Here is a 15,727-nt window from a genome sequence, read left to right as displayed (position 1 = left end):
ATCTGTCTAAATGGCAGCAATATCAACTATGAAAAATATTTATTTAGAGTCTGGGTAGGTACCAAGTTCAATGAACTGCTTAGAGAGTCTGTATTGCTTTGGTGACTGTTCTAGGCAGTGCTAATTTTGCTACAATTTCCTTTCTTAAGTCACAATTAGAATAAAAACAAAGTTCTAGAAATCCCATTTTTTTTACAAACTGGATTGATGAAACCAGTTTTTAAAATATCAGAGGACCAGACTAAAAAAGAAACCAGGTGTAGCAAAAGGCAACTCTTCTGGAAACTGAAAATTCAAAGAAACATGGCAATCTCACTGTATTCATTTTCTTTTTCTCTTGTAACGAATTACCACAAGCTTAGTGGCTTAAAACAACACAAATGTATATCCTACAGTTTGTGGAGAAGTATGAAGTGGGTCTTCCAGGGCTAAAATCAGTGCTGGTACAGAGGGGGTACAGAGAATCTATTCTTTTCAGCTTCTAGAGAAAGCCTGGGTTCCTTGGCTCAAGGTTTCTTCCAGCAGGGGCATCTCTCCAACCTGTTTCCACTGCCTCATCTCCTACTCTCACACGATCCCTACTGCATCCCTCTTATAGGAACCCTTGTGATTACACTGAGCCTGCTCAAACAATGCAGGATAATCTTCTATCTCAAGACCCGTAATGTAATCACATCTGCAAAGTCCCTTTTGCCATGTGAGGTAACAAATCCATAGGCTCCAAGAATTAAGATATGGACATCTTTTAGGGAACCATTCTTCTGACTACCATACTCCCCTATCTGAAGAATTATTGTGTGAAAGAGGGATGAAGGCAGAACTAATACAAATGAGTGAAAGTGGCCAGGAGGTGAAATTTGGCTCCAAACAGAAGAATCTCAATAATGATAAGAGGTGAGTGAAAAAGGACAGGAGCTTTTGAGGAGGATGTGGGCTCTTTATCACTAGGGCTGAGCCTCTCTTTCTAAACATTCACTCCCGCTGCCCATGTTGGGGTTTTGATTGCATGGCATTTGAGGGTCTTTCCAATTCTAAGTTTCCAGGTCTTTGAAAATTTGGAAGGTGTGTCAGTCAGGGTATAGGCTAGGCTATGCTGGGTAACAACCAATCCCCCAAATCTCAGTGGTTTCAATCAACACATCCATTGTTGGACTGCATTAGCTCTAGGCATTGTGGTCCTCTAGGGACTAAAGAGACACCACCACTGCAGACACAGCTAGCCACAGTGCCAGCAGGATAGAGAGTTCTGGAGGGTCTAGAAAGAGCAACTGATACCCTGGTCCACAAGGGTCACACAGCACTTACACTAACAGCTCCTCAGTCAGAACTAGTCACAAGTCTGTGGCCAACTAAAAGGAAGACCAGGACAAAGAGCCAATCTGGAAGGCAAAGAACCAGAAATATTAGCGAGTGCAAATAGTGACTCTGACAGGAAACAGTTGACCCTCTCTATCAATTCATAGATTTCAGTCATAAAAGGAGTCATAAAACTCTTTTGACCCCTAAAGAGTTTTTCTAAAGAGGGTGACAGTCGATCAATTATCCTAGGCTCACTGATGCAACAAGATTGTCTTAAGCATGTTCTTCTTTCTTGATTTTAGCTCCATGGTTAGGATTTCACTTTCAAAACATTACTAATAAGGTGATAATGATGATGATAATGATGATGATGGTAATGCATGCTTTTTGAAAATTCACAGTGTACTGAGCATTGTACTCAGCACGTTCCACATTTCATTTATTTTTTGAATCTCAGGCATAGAGGCATGAGTGAATCACACTTCTGATTTCATAGCATACTTCTATTGTGAAACTCGTACAAAGACTCTCTCATGGTGTGTTTTATTCATGCGTCCCCTCTCCTCATTTTATCAACCATAATGTCTTTGATATGATACCTTAATATTTTGTATATTTTTGCAAACTGTATAGTGTTGTTGTTATGTAGGTATTTTTAATTCTGTAAAAGTATATTCATGTATACTGGTTCTGTTTCTTTCTTTCTTACATTCGGATCTTCCTGCATTTGTGAGCATACGTCTCACGTAGTTAATGTCTTATAACAGTAACATGATATTCCATACTGTGTGTCCATTATAGTTCCCTTAGCTTTTCCCTTGCAATGGAACATCTAGGTTGTCTAATGTTCCCTGATACTTTAAACCAGGGGTCAGCAAACATTTTTTATAAAGAGTGAGACAGTAAATATATTTGGCTTTGGGGGCTCTAAAGTCTTGGTTTTAAGGATTTTGCTGCTGTTATACCATAAAAGCAGCCATAGACAGTGCACAAATACATGCCTGTGGACATATTTGGCCCATTGGTCATATTTGACAATCCCTAGTTCAAACACCATGGCGATGAACATCCTCTATGTGTTCCCTTATGAAATTGGGGCTGGATGTTCTCTCAAATATACTGTACAAACAAGAGTGAGATTGCAGCATCATAAGGTATGCCCAAACATCATTAGACTAAGTATTTCTGGTTGCATCAGCCTGTTCTCTTAACAACAGTTAATAAAAATAAAAGATTATTGTTTCCCCATATTCCTCCCAACGTTATACAATTATTTTAGCTTTTGCCAATTTGATGGCATAAAGTAATATTGCATTTTTCCACTCATATTTCTGTTTACTAATGAGTTTCAGTATCTTTTTATTTATTTATTGGTCATTAGGACTACCTCTTCTGTGTATTGCCTACTCATACATTTTCCCTTTATTCTATTTCTATGACTTTTGGGTGTTTCTTATACATTATAGATATTCATCCTTTGCTAATTTTAAAATTTGCAAATAACTTGCAAGTAATTTCTGCCAATCTGTCAACTGTTTATTAACCATGTCCATGGATTTATGATCAGGGATTCTTAATTTTGACAACATATGATTTGTGATATTTGAGACTTTTTTAAGAAATCCTTCCACAATCCTAGTCATAATAATATTTTCTTTGTTTAACCTTCAAGTTTCACTTTTTACACTTTGGACTTTAATCCATCTGGACGTCCTTTTATTTGTAGTAAAAGGATTTCCATAGTCATCCATGTAGTATGACAAATTTTTCAGCACCATCAGTTAAAAGTTACAGATAAAATGTAATCCACTTATTTTTGTTGTCATCTTTTATATATATACACACATATATATACATACATATATATACACATCTATATACATACATATATACATATATACACATACATATATACATATATACATACATATATACATATATACGTACATATATACATATATACATACATATATATATACATATATATACATACATACATATATACACACACACATATATATATATCTCTCACCTGCTCAGGTATGCATATAATTCCCTGAGAACGTTCTTTTCTGTTCCAGTGATGTGTTTATTCATTTTGGGAGCCACTGCCGTACTGTTTTCACTTCTTTTTTATTTATTTATTTATTTATTTATTTATTTATTATTATTATACTTTAGGTTTTAGGGTACATGTGCGCAATGTGCAGGTAAGTTACATATGTATACATGTGCCATGCTGGTGCGCTGCACCCACTAACTCGTCATCTAGCATTAGGTATATCTCCCAGTGCTATCCCTCCCCCCTCCCCCCACCACACGACAGTCCCCAGAGTGTGATGTTCCCTTTCCTGTTTCCATGTGTTCTCATTGTTCAATTCCCATCTATGAGTGAGAATATGCGGTGTTTGGTTTTTTGTTCTTGTGATAGTTTACTGAGAATGATGATTTCCAATTTCATCCATGTCCCTACAAAGGACATGAACTCATCATTTTTTATGGCTGCATAGTATTCCATGGTGTATATGTGCTACATTTTCTTAATCCAGTCTATCATTGTTGGACATTTGGGTTGGTTCCAAGTCTTTGCTATTGTGAATAATGCCACAATAAACATACGTGTGCATGTGTCTTTACAGCAGAATGATTTACAGTCCTTTGGGTATATACCCAGTAATGGGATGGCTGGGTCCAACGGTATTTCTAGTTCTAGATCCCTGAGGAATCACCACACTGACTTACACAATGGTTGAACTAGTTTACAGTCCCACCAACAGTATAAAAGTGTTCCTATTTCTCCACATCCTCTCCAGCACCCGTTGTTTCCTGACTTTTTAAGGATCGCCATTCTAACTGATGTGAGATGGTATCTCATTGTGGTTTTGATTTGCATTTCTCTGATGGCCAGTGATGGTGAACATTTTTTCATGGGTTTTTTGGCTGCATAAATGTCTTCTTTTGAGAAGTGTCTGTTCATGTCTTTCACCCACTTTTTGATGGGGTTGTTTGTTTTTTTCTTGTAAATTTGTTGGAGTTCATTGTAGATTCTAGATATTTGTCCTTTGTCAGATGAGTAGGTTGCGAAAATGTTCTCCCATTTTGTAGGTTGCCTGTTCACTCTGATGGTAGTTTCTTTTGCTGTGCAGAAGCTCTTTAGTTTAATTAGATCCCATTTGTCAATTGTGGCTTTTGTTGCCATTGCTTTTGTTGTTTTAGACATGAAGTCCTTGCCCATGCCTATGTCCTGAATGGTAATGCCTAGGTTTTCTTCTAGGGTTTTTATGGTTTTAGGTGTAACGTTTACGTCTTTAATCCATCTTGAATTGATTTTTGTATAAGGTGTAAGGAAGGGATCCAGTTTCAGCTTTCTACATATGGCTAGCCAGTTTTCCCAGCACCATTTATTAAATAGGGAATCCTTTCCCCATTGCTTGTTTTTCTCAGGTTTGTCAAAGATCAGATAGTTGTAGATATGTGGCATTATTTCTGAGGGCTCTGTTCTGTTCCATTGATCTATATCTCTGTTTTGGTACCAGTACCATGCTGTTTTGGTTACTGTAGCCTTGTAGTATAGTTTGAAGTCAGGTAGTGTGATGCCTCCAGCTTTGTTCTTTTGGATTAGGATTGACTTGGTGATGCAGGCTCTTTTTTGGTTCCATATGAACTTTAAAGTAGTTTTTTCCAATTCTGTGAAGAAAGTCATTGGTAGCTTGATGGGGATGGCATTGAATCTGTAAATTACCTTGGGAAGGATGGCCATTTTCATGATATTGATTCTTCCTACCCATGAGCATGGAATGTTCGTCCATTTGTTTGTATCCTCTTTTATTTCGTTGAGCAGTGGTTTGTAGTTCTCCTTGAAGAGGTCCTTCACATCCCTTGTAAGTTGGATTCCTAGGTATTTTATTCTCTTTGAAGCAATTGTGAATGGGAGTTCACTCATGATTTGGCTCTCTGTTTGTCTGTTATTGGTGTATAAGAATGCCTGTGATTCTTGTACATTGATTTTGTATCCTGAGACTTTGCTGAAGTTGCTTATCAGCTTAAGGAGATTTTGGGCTGAGACGATGGGGTTTTCTAGATATACAATCATGTCATCTGTAAACAGGGACAATTTGACTTCCTCTTTTCCTAATTGAATACCCATTATTTCCTTCTCCTGCCTCATTGCCCTGGCCAGAACTTCCATCAATGTTGAATAGGAGTGGTGAGAGAGGGCTTCCCTGTCTTGTGCCAGTTTTCAAAGGGAATGCTTCCAGTTTTTGCCCATTCAGTATGATATTGGCTGTGGGTTGTCATAGATAGCTCTTATTATTTTGAGATACGTCCCATCAATACCTAACTTATTGAGAGTTTTTAGCATGAAGGGTTGTTGAATTTTGTCAAAGACTTTTTCTGCATCTATTGAGATAATCATGTAGTTTTTGTCTTTGGTTCTGTTTATATGCTGGATTACATTTATTGATTTGCGTATATTGAACCAGCCTTGCATCCCAGGGATGAAGCCCACTTGATCATGGTGGATAAGCTTTTTGATGTGCTGCTGGATTCAGTTTGCCAGTATTTTATTGAGGATTTTTGCATCAATGTTCATCAAGGATATTGGTCTAAAATTCTCTGTTTTGGTTGTGTCTCTGCCAGGCTTTGGTATCAGGATGATGCTGGCCTCATAAAATGAGTTATGGAGGATTCCCTCTTTTTCTACTGATTGGAATAGTTTCAGAAGGAATGGTACCAGTTCCTCCTTGTACCTCTGGTAGAATTCGGCTGTGAATCCATCTGGTCCTGGACTCTTTTTGGTTGGTAAGCTATTGAATATCGCCACAATTTCAGATCCTGTTATTGGTCTATTCAGTGATTCAACTTCTTCCTGGTTTAGTCTTGGGAGAGTGTATGTGTCCAGGAATTTATCCATTTCTTCTAGATTTTCTAGTTTATTTGTGTAGAGGTGTTTGTAGTATTCTCTGATGGTAGTTTGTATTTCTGTGGGATCTGTGGTGATATCTCCTTTATCATTTTTTATTACATCTATTTGATTCTTCTCTCTTTTCTTCTTTATTAGTCTTGCTAGCGGTCTACCAATTTTGTTGATCCTTTCAAAAAACCAGCTCCTGGATTCATTAATTTTTTGAAGGGTTTTTTGTGTCTCTATTTCCTTCAGTTCTGCTCTGATTTTAGTTATTTCTTGCCTTCTGCTGGCTTTTGAATGTGTTTGCTCTTGCTTTTCTAGTTCTTTTAATTGTGATGTTAGGGTGTCAATTTTGGATCTTTCCTGCTTTCTCTTGTGGGCATTTAGTGCTATAAATTTCCCTCTACACACTGCTTTGAATGCATCCCAGAGATTCTGGTATGTTGTGTCTTGGTTCTCGTTGATTTCAAAGAACATCTTTATTTCTGCCTTCATTTCGTTATGTCCCCAGTAGTCATTCAGGAGCAGGTTGTTCAGTTTCCACGTAGTTGAGCAGTTTTGAGTGAGATTCTTAATCCTGAGTTCTAGCTTGATTGCACTGTGATCTGAGAGATAGTTTGTTATAATTTCCGTTCTTTTACATTTGCTGAGGAGAGCTTTACTTCCAAGTATGTGGTCAATTTTGGAATAGGTGTGGTGTGGTGCTGAAAAAAATGTATATGCTGTTGATTTGGGTTGGAGAGTTCTGTAGATGTCTATTAGGTCCGCTTGGTGCAGAGCTGAGTTCAATTCCTGGGTATCCTTGTTGACTTTCTGTCTCGTTCATCTGTCTAATGTTGACAGTGGGGTGTTAAAGTCTCCCATTATTAATGTGTGGGAGTCTAAGTCTCTTTGTAGGTCACTCAGGACTTGCTTTATGAATCTGGGTGCTCCTGTATTGGGTGCATATATATTTAGGATAGTTAGCTATTCTTGTTGAATTGATCCCTTTACTATTATGTAATGGCCTTCTTTGTCTCTTTTGATCTTTGTTGGTTTAAAGTCTGTTTTATCAGAGACTAGGATTGCAACCCCTGCCTTTTTTTGCTTTCCATTTGCTTGGTAGATCTTCCTCCATCCTTTTATTTTCAGCTTATGTGTGTCTCTGCACGTGAGATGGGTTTCCTGAATACAGCACACTCATGGGTTTTGACTCTTTATCCAATTTGCCAGTCTGTGTCTTTTAATTGGAGCATTTAGTCCATTTACATTTAAAGTTAATATTGTTATGTGTGAATTTGATCCTGTCATTATGGTGTTAGCTGGTTATTTTGCTCGTTAGTTGATGCAGTTTCTTCCTAGTCTCGATGGTCTTTACATTTTGGCATGATTTTGCAGCAGCTGGTACCGGTTGCTCCTTTCCATGTTTAGCGCTTCCTTCAGGAGCTCTTTTATGGCAGGCCTGGTGGTGACAAAATCTCTCAGCATTTGCTTGTCTGTAAAGTATTTTATTTCTCCTTCACTTATGAAGGTTAGTTTGGCTGGATATGAAATTCTGGGTTGAAAATTCTTTGCTTTAAGAATGTTGAATATTGGCCCCCACTCTCTTCTGGCTTGTAGAGTTTCTGCCGAGAGATCCGCTGTTAGCCTGATGGGCTTCCCTTTGAGGGTAACCCGACCTTTCTCTCTGGCTGCTCTTAACATTTTTTCCTTCATTTCAACTTTGGTGGATCTGACAATTATGTGTCTTGGAGTTGCTCTTCTCGAGGAGTATCTTTGTGGCGTTCTCTGTATTTCCTGAATCTGAATGTTAGCCTGCCTTGCTAGATTGGGGAAGTTCTCCTGGATAATATCCTGCAGAGTGTTCTCCAACTTGGTTCCATTCTCCCCATCACTTTGAGGTACACCAATCAGACATAGATTTGGTCTTTTCACATAGTCCCATATTTCTCGGAGGCTTTGCTCATTTCTTTTTATTCTTTTTTCTCTAAACTTCCCTTCTCGCTTCATTTCATTCATTTCCTCTTCCATTGCTGATACCCTTTCTTCCATTTGATCGCATCGGCTCCTGAGACTTCTGCATTCTTCACGTAGTTCTCGAGCCTTGGTTTTCAGCTCCATCAGCTCCTTTAAGCACTTCTCTGTATTGGTTATTCTAGTTATACATTCTTCTAAATTTTTTTCAAAGTTTTCAACTTCTTTGCCTTTGGTTTGAATATCCTCCCATAGCTCGGAGTAATTTGATCGTCTGAAGCCTTCTTCTCTCAGCTCGTCAAAGTCATTCTCTGTCCAGCTTTGTTCCGTTGCTGGTGAGGAACTATGTTCCTTTGGAGGAGGAGAGGCGCTCTGCTTTTTAGAGTTTCCAGTTTTTCTGCTCTGTTTTTTCCCCATCTTTGTGGTTTTATCTACTTTTGGTCTTTGATGATGGTGATGTACAGATGGGTTTTTGGTGTGGATGTCCTTTCTATTAGTTTTCCTTCTAACAGACACCCTCAGCTGCAGGTCTGTTGGAGTACCCGGCCGTGTGAGGTGTCAGTCTGCCCCTGCTGGGGGGTGCCTCCCAGTTAAGCTGCTCAGGGGTCAGGAGTCAGGGACCCACTTGAGGAGGCAGTCTGCCCGTTCTCAGATCTCCAGCTACATGCTGGGAGAACCACTGCTCTCTTCAAAGCTCAGATGGAAATGCAGAAATCACCCGTCTTCTGTGTCGCTCACGTTGGGAGCTGTAGACCGGAGCTTTTCCTATTCGGCCATCTTGGCTTCCTCCGGCTTTAACCACTGTTTTCACTTCTATGACTTTGTAATATATCTTAACATTTAGTGCAGTACATTGCTCTTTTTTCTTCTTCTTTTCCAAAATTGACCTATTTGTGGGCTTTTATATTTTTATATCATATACATTTGTGTGCATTTTTCTAGTCTCTAGATGTTTTTAAATCTGTCTGAAATTTGGGTTGTCACTGCATTAAGTTCTTAGTTTACTTTGAAGATAATTGGTAACTTTAAATATTAAGACATCTCATTCATAAGCATGGAATATCTTTAAAATTATCAGATGGTTTTTTATATCCTTTATTAGAGTTTTGACACTTTCCCCCATAGGCTTTATATATTATTTGTTAAGACAATTCCTAGACATTTTAGAGTTCTCATTTCTATTTGAAATACACTTTTTTTCTTCTAGCTGATTTTTGCTGGTATAGTGACGCGCTATCGTTTTTCTCATATTGGAATCCTCACCTTATGAGAATAGTACTGTTATCTCATTTTATAGGTGAAGAAGCTAAGAAATTTTCCCAAGATCATTTAGTTAATAAGGAGTGCAGTTAGTGTACAATGCAAATCAGTGTTTCCTATCACAGGGAGTTTTGGTTGTATGGAAGGGTAAATAGTGACTGTACACTTAAAACTCTCTTGCACTTGTAGTAGTGCTCAATTTACAAAATGAAAACTGCACATGCAAATGTTTTTCTTTGGCTATTCCTCTACTGACGCCTGCTGACTCCCACGAACATGGCTAATGCAAGACATGCTGTCCGTGGCCCTGCAAATAACAGTGCAAAGAGAGAAAAAACACTTCCTTTCCCAATGGGCCTTTCTAACACATTCCTCTACCAAGTTGAAACCGGCCCTGTCAAGGCAGCATGATGCTCTGAATAAGGCTTCCCCAGGCTCCCTGGTCGGCTGGCACCTCCTGTCATTTCCCTTGTCATTTTTGCTGAAGCCTAGCCCCAGCCCCCACATTAGCTCCCACTTGGAAGTCTCCTGTCTGGAGCCAGTGAGGTTTGTCTGCTTTCTTGGGTTTGGCTAATAAATTGAGATCGTGGGGTCAGGCAGCAGGGGACCTGGCACCCAGGGAGCCCCTGACACCAATTTTATTAGATTTCTCTTTGCAAGGCCCAGGATGCCATCCCAGCAGGGAGTCCACAATTGCTCAGTAACCAAGATTTTGTCATCTCTTGTTTGACAAGGTCATTTTTTACTAGAGGAGGAAAAATCCCACATTAATTATACAAGCAAACTGGGGCCAAGGCCATTAGAGCTGGCCTCCCTCTTCTGTGAGGTGTGGGGAGGAGAGGAGGTTAGTTTCCTCTGTAAGTGGAGAGGAAAGCTGGGAGAGGAGTGTGGACTTCTCAGACCCTCAGTCTCTGAACTGCATATGTGCTAATTCCTGGTACTCACTAGAATGTATGTTTATCTAAAATAGACTGCAAAGGGACTGAGCAAAGGAACACACAAAATCATGCCCCACTCATTCATTCTGTCAATATGCTTTTATAAGTCGCCTATTAGGCACCAAACACAGAGCTAGGCATTGAGAAAAAAATATGAAAGAAACGTCATGGCTGCCTTCTTAGTGGTTTTCTCAGTATCGCATGAGGGCTAGTTCTCAATACCCCAGTATTATGCCAAAAATGTGAGCACATCATCACTCTTTTTCTGAAAGTTAGAAAATGCTTGCATCCTCCTTGGTAAACTCCCATGCCAACACAGTCCATCCTGAACCATCATGCCATCGTATCATTTTCACATATGATTGTTGTTTTCATTGAATAGGCGGGAGTAACTATGAATTTGAAGGCTACATTAGTTTTCTAAAAACATGATAACAACTGCTTGACTCATAAAGATGGAAACAGAAAACAGAGGCTTTTATTTCAGAGATGGCACTGCCTTGTCCAGGAATCACAGTGAAAGATTCAATTAATCTATGAACATTTATATCAATGTTTATTGGAATGAAGTGGACAGGTTTCCTGTATCCCTTACCTACATATCTCCATTCACCATCTTACTCTATGATCTACTTTATAACTGGAGCCAGTCCTTCATCTTCCATCTTCTCTCACAGCTCAGCTAGGCTTTCTGTTCTGAAGTCTCTGGGAAGCTCGTGTTTTCCTGTGTGCAGATGCTCCAGTAGCTACAACCTTCACACACTGGTTGTCTTCCACCTCCTGAAATATTTACCTTGATACACTAGATTACTTCATATCTTCTCAATAAAAAAGCCTCTCTTCTGCCTGTTTCTGTCTCCTGCTAGACTTCCTCCTCCTGAGGCTAAACTCATTATGTTTTGTATCACTTTCTCCTCCTAAATCTAAATCCATCATGTTTTCTACCACTTCCTCCTTCTGAGTCTAAACCCATCATGTTTTCTATCACTGTCCCCAAAGCACTCTTGACACAGAGCAGTAAAACAACACTGGCAAAGAGCACGTTCCCCACAGCATCTGCAGAAAAATGTTCCAGAACCTCAGTATGACACCATGGCTCTAGGATCTGAGTTTGTTTCCAAATTCTGCCACTACTGAACTGGATGACAATCAGCAAGTAACTTAATCTCCCTGAATGTTTTAATCTTTATCTACAAAGTGTAGATGGAAATAAAACCTCTCATAAGGAGGCTGTGAGGCCTAAATGAGATGTAAAATGGTGACTTATTGTCATCAATAGTATTGTTACACTAAGAAGCCCTCTTCCTCTCTTGCTTTCAGCAGATAACCTGAGAACCTGCATCTATACAAAGGTAAAGGCCATCTGGTATGAATGAAGCATCTCCATCTTATCTCATTCTCAATGTTCACGGAGGTATCCCCTCACTATCACAATTTCTCTACATTGTCACCATTTTTCTTTCTTCTGGCTTGGTATTTTTTTTTCTTCTTTTTGCTTTAAGGCCTCCCCAGTTAGCTTCCTGTCTACATCTCCAGGTCTGCCTGGAACTCTTTTGTGAACATTCCATAAAGCCATTGCTCACACACTTCCCCAGCCTCAAATGTCACCTCACTCTCTTGCTTTCCTTAGTTATACTTTTCAATCCATTTGAATTCTTCCAAAAAGGCTTTGTCTGCTGAACCTTCCTGTATTATCCATCACTGTGTACCAAATTACCACAAATATGATGGACTAACACAACATGCCTTTATTATCTTGTAATTTCTGTGGGTCAGCAATGAGGGCACAGTTTAGATGGGCTGTCTGGTTCAGGGTGTCTCAAAGTATAACGGAAACTGTCAGCCAGGGTTGAGGTCTCATCTGAAGGCTGCACTGTGAAGGATCTGCTTCTAGCCTCATGGAGTTGATGGTGAAACTCAATTCTTTAATGGCTGTGGGGCTGAGAGCCTCAGTTTCTCCTTGGCTGTAGGCTGCCTTCATTTCCTTGCTAGGTAGGCCTTCCCAACATGGATGCTTGCTTCTTCAAAGCCAGTGAGAGTCTACTAACAAGATGGAACTCACAACCTTACATAACCTAACCATAGACGTGGCAGCCCATAAGTATTGCTGTATTGTATTGGCTAGAGGAAAGTCACAGGTTCTGCCCACACTCAAGGGGAGAAGGTTACACAATGACATGAATACCAGGAGGTGGGGATCATAGTGCCCTCTTAGAAGCTGCCCACCATATCCATTTTGTTAAATTACTTCCTTAATCCATAAGCTATTTTTAACTACTCCATAATAGCATATGGAAGAAACTGAAAGAGTGATAAGATACGACCATTTCTCTTCAGTTATAAAGGAAATGGACAACACAAGGAAGTATGAGGTAAAAATCTCTAAACTTGCTGCAAAGTATTCATCCCCTCAGTTCAGAGGAGAGAGTGTTCATCCCCTCAGTTCAGAGGAGAGAGAGAAGACCTGAGGTTGGGTTTCTTGTGAAAAGCTTAATGAAGGCAGCAACGTTGGAAACTGTAGGTGATACTTGGAGGACAGGCAGAACTCAAAAGAGCAAAATTGGTAGATAGGGAAGAGGCACATTCTAGGTGACAGCAAATCCAAGAGAGATGAAGGTGTAGAAGATGGGCAGAAAATAGAAACTATTAGATTGCTGCAAAAGTCATTGTGGTTTTTGACATTGAAATTAAAGGCAAAAACCACAATGACTTTTGCACCAACCTAATAGTTTACTGTACTATAAACCCCCCTAAATAATGGAAAGCAAAGGTGAAAACAAGAACAGGTCAAAATGGGTGGCTGGAGATGCTGTGGCCATCAGAATCAGCCAGACAAAGACCAGGACTGTCTTATCTTATCTTCTCTATCCTGAGCTCTCAGTACAAGTGCTGGATATACCTGAACAAATAAACCACCTGGGAAATGCATTTTGAAATCAGGATTACTAACCAAGAGGATTGCAATTGTCCTGTAAGAGAGGATCACTGGAACAACATTGGGACACTGCAAACTAAATGTGTCTGTGACTCAGTTTCCTATTCTGAAAGTGAGAAAAATAATAGAGCCTATCTGATAGGGTTATTGGAAGAACTGAATGAGGTAGGACTTTAAAAGTGTTTGGATAAGACCTTACATGAAGTAAGTTCAAAATAGCTGTTAACTATTATTTATTATTGTTATTCATAATCTACTTCACCTGGGTTTGCCGTCTTTGGCTTACAGCCTGGTGTTTCTTTGCTGTTCTCTGTCTTTCCTGGCTCAGAAACACAGTGAGTTTCTCTTTCTTGCTGACCCTAGGATACCCCCCAAGGCTTCTCTGAAGGTCCTCCCTTTGTGCCTGAGTCTCTGCTTCTGATGTGGTTCTGCAGAAGCAAACTAGAGCATCCCCAGCCTGGTGGACACCTCCATGCTGAGCTCAGCGCTGAGCTTTGAGGGTGAGTGACTGACTCCCTGGTCGGCACTTTTATTGTGGTTTCCTGATTGGTTCAGGATGGCTGGGCCTTTGCTACCCCATCCCCAAGTGGATTTCCAGTCCTGCCAGAGGCCAAAAGGAGAGTGACTTAGTCATTAGCTCCTCTGGCAACAGCCTCTGGCAGCAGTTCAAGGCAGCTTAGAAAACAGGGCAACAAGTGGCTGCAATATGTATTTCAAAAGCCTAGCACACAAGAAAAGGAAATGAAAACCAGAAAAAGCAGGCATAGTAATGTCTGAACCTGGAGGCACATCCAGACACGACTGGGCATTGCAGACCATGCTCCCAGGCCCTGGAAGTAAGGGATATGGAAGGGTTGTACCAGTAAGGAGCTGGGTCTGAATGGCAAGGCTGAGGCCCAAAGCCTCTCTTCCCTTCTGACATGTGCAAGGCATTAATGAATGAAGACCCTTTGTGCATCCTAGAAAATGATGTCCAGGTACACCTGGCTTAGGGTTTGTGTCCAGAGCACAAGAAGGGTTCCCTATTCTGTGCCAGTCCCTTGCAGAATTCATCTGATTCAAGCATGTTCAAATTTAGGGCTTTGCTGACCAAAACCTTTAGAATTCAGCCTCTACCAAAGAATAGATACACAGGGAGCAATGATCAATAAGCTGGGGTCTCTTCCATCAATTCCATCTTAGGTCATCTGACTCTTACAACACAAGGCGAGTGTTTTTATTGACTCCATTTCACATATGTTGGTGGAAACTAAGGCACAGAGATGTTGCATAACTATTGAATTAATGTCTTTCTTGTCTTCTGCCTATCTAATCAGAATAGAAGTTTCTTGAGGACTGAGACTGTCTTTCTTGTTCATCACTTTATTGCAGGTGTCTAAAACGGTCCCTGGAATGGATCAGATGCTTACAAAGACAGACTTAATGAGTGAACTTTACCAAAGATCAGAGCTTTTGAACAATGCACCCCCAACTCTTAGTATCTACACTAAGTGTTCTCTGATTGGGTGTGATCTGATGAAGATTGTAGTGTTGGCAGGGTCTGGGGCAAGAGAGGAGGGGGAATGTGGTCCACGATCACATTTACCAGTTAACGCTCAACTTCAGGAGCTCATAAGAAAGCCCTTATAAAAAATGAGATGATGGTGTTTACAGTTTGAATGTGGGAATGATCTATCCTTCCTTGAGGACATGACCTTCCTCGGGTTGATCTTAGAACTAAGGGAGATGGTTCCTGCCCATCACTCCAGCCTAATTTTGTACCACCATCACTTCCTGCCTGCCAGCCTTATTTTGCTTCTCATGTTCTAGTGTCAAAGATTTGGGTGGGTAAAGAACAAGATGTAGGGGTAAAATCTAAGCATATCAAAACTATAGTTACTGACTTCAGACACCCTCCTTTACCTCATGCTATTCTTTTTGCTTCCTCTAGAAAAAGGCCAATATTTGGGAGCCTCAAGCCCCTCCCAGTTGTGCTAAAAGGACTCCAACTTTACAGCCAGCAACACTTATTGCAGGGAAAATGACTAATGGGAAATACAACTGAGGCCAAATCCTAAAAGCCAAAGCTGGTTCTCACTCAAGAAAAATAAACAAATCACATTAGGCAGGGCACAACCCTGAAAACAAACTTTCATGAGAAAGAAGTTGTCAGTGGGTAAATAGTATAAGGCCTCCTGCAATGAAAGCCTCATCTGATCTTCATAAGGGTTTGTCTTTCTCCTCGGAGAGGCTACTGAGTTCCATTCTCATTGTCTAGATCTTGGGGTGCACACACATGCCACCTAGCTGGCAGGGCGATCCTTCAAGAAAGGGAAACAGTGCTGCCTTCTCTACAAAGCTGGATAGTGGCATGGACCAGGTCTGAGAGCACATGAGGGGCCCTGAATTCTCCCAGCACTCTCTGTTGCAGGTGATGGAAATTCAACTCAGTGA

General features: G+C 40.3%; 1 long non-coding RNA gene across 2 annotated transcripts in view; it reads left to right on the top strand.

Annotated features, from left to right (window-relative positions):
- Positions 1–15,389, top strand: part of LOC134738914 (uncharacterized) — a 75,940-nt gene extending 60,551 nt beyond the window's left edge. For both annotated transcript variants that reach the window (XR_010125195.1, XR_010125194.1), the window contains exons 6-7: positions 13,658–13,794; positions 14,666–15,389. This is a non-coding gene — a long non-coding RNA (uncharacterized LOC134738914). The remainder of the gene's footprint in view (positions 1–13,657; positions 13,795–14,665) is intronic.
- The last annotated feature ends 338 nt before the right edge of the window (positions 15,390–15,727 follow it).

This window comes from Pongo pygmaeus, chromosome 21, assembly GCF_028885625.2.
Source record: "Pongo pygmaeus isolate AG05252 chromosome 21, NHGRI_mPonPyg2-v2.0_pri, whole genome shotgun sequence".
Lineage (NCBI taxonomy): Eukaryota > Metazoa > Chordata > Mammalia > Primates > Hominidae > Pongo > Pongo pygmaeus.
This window is presented reverse-complemented; position numbering and strand designations above follow the sequence as displayed.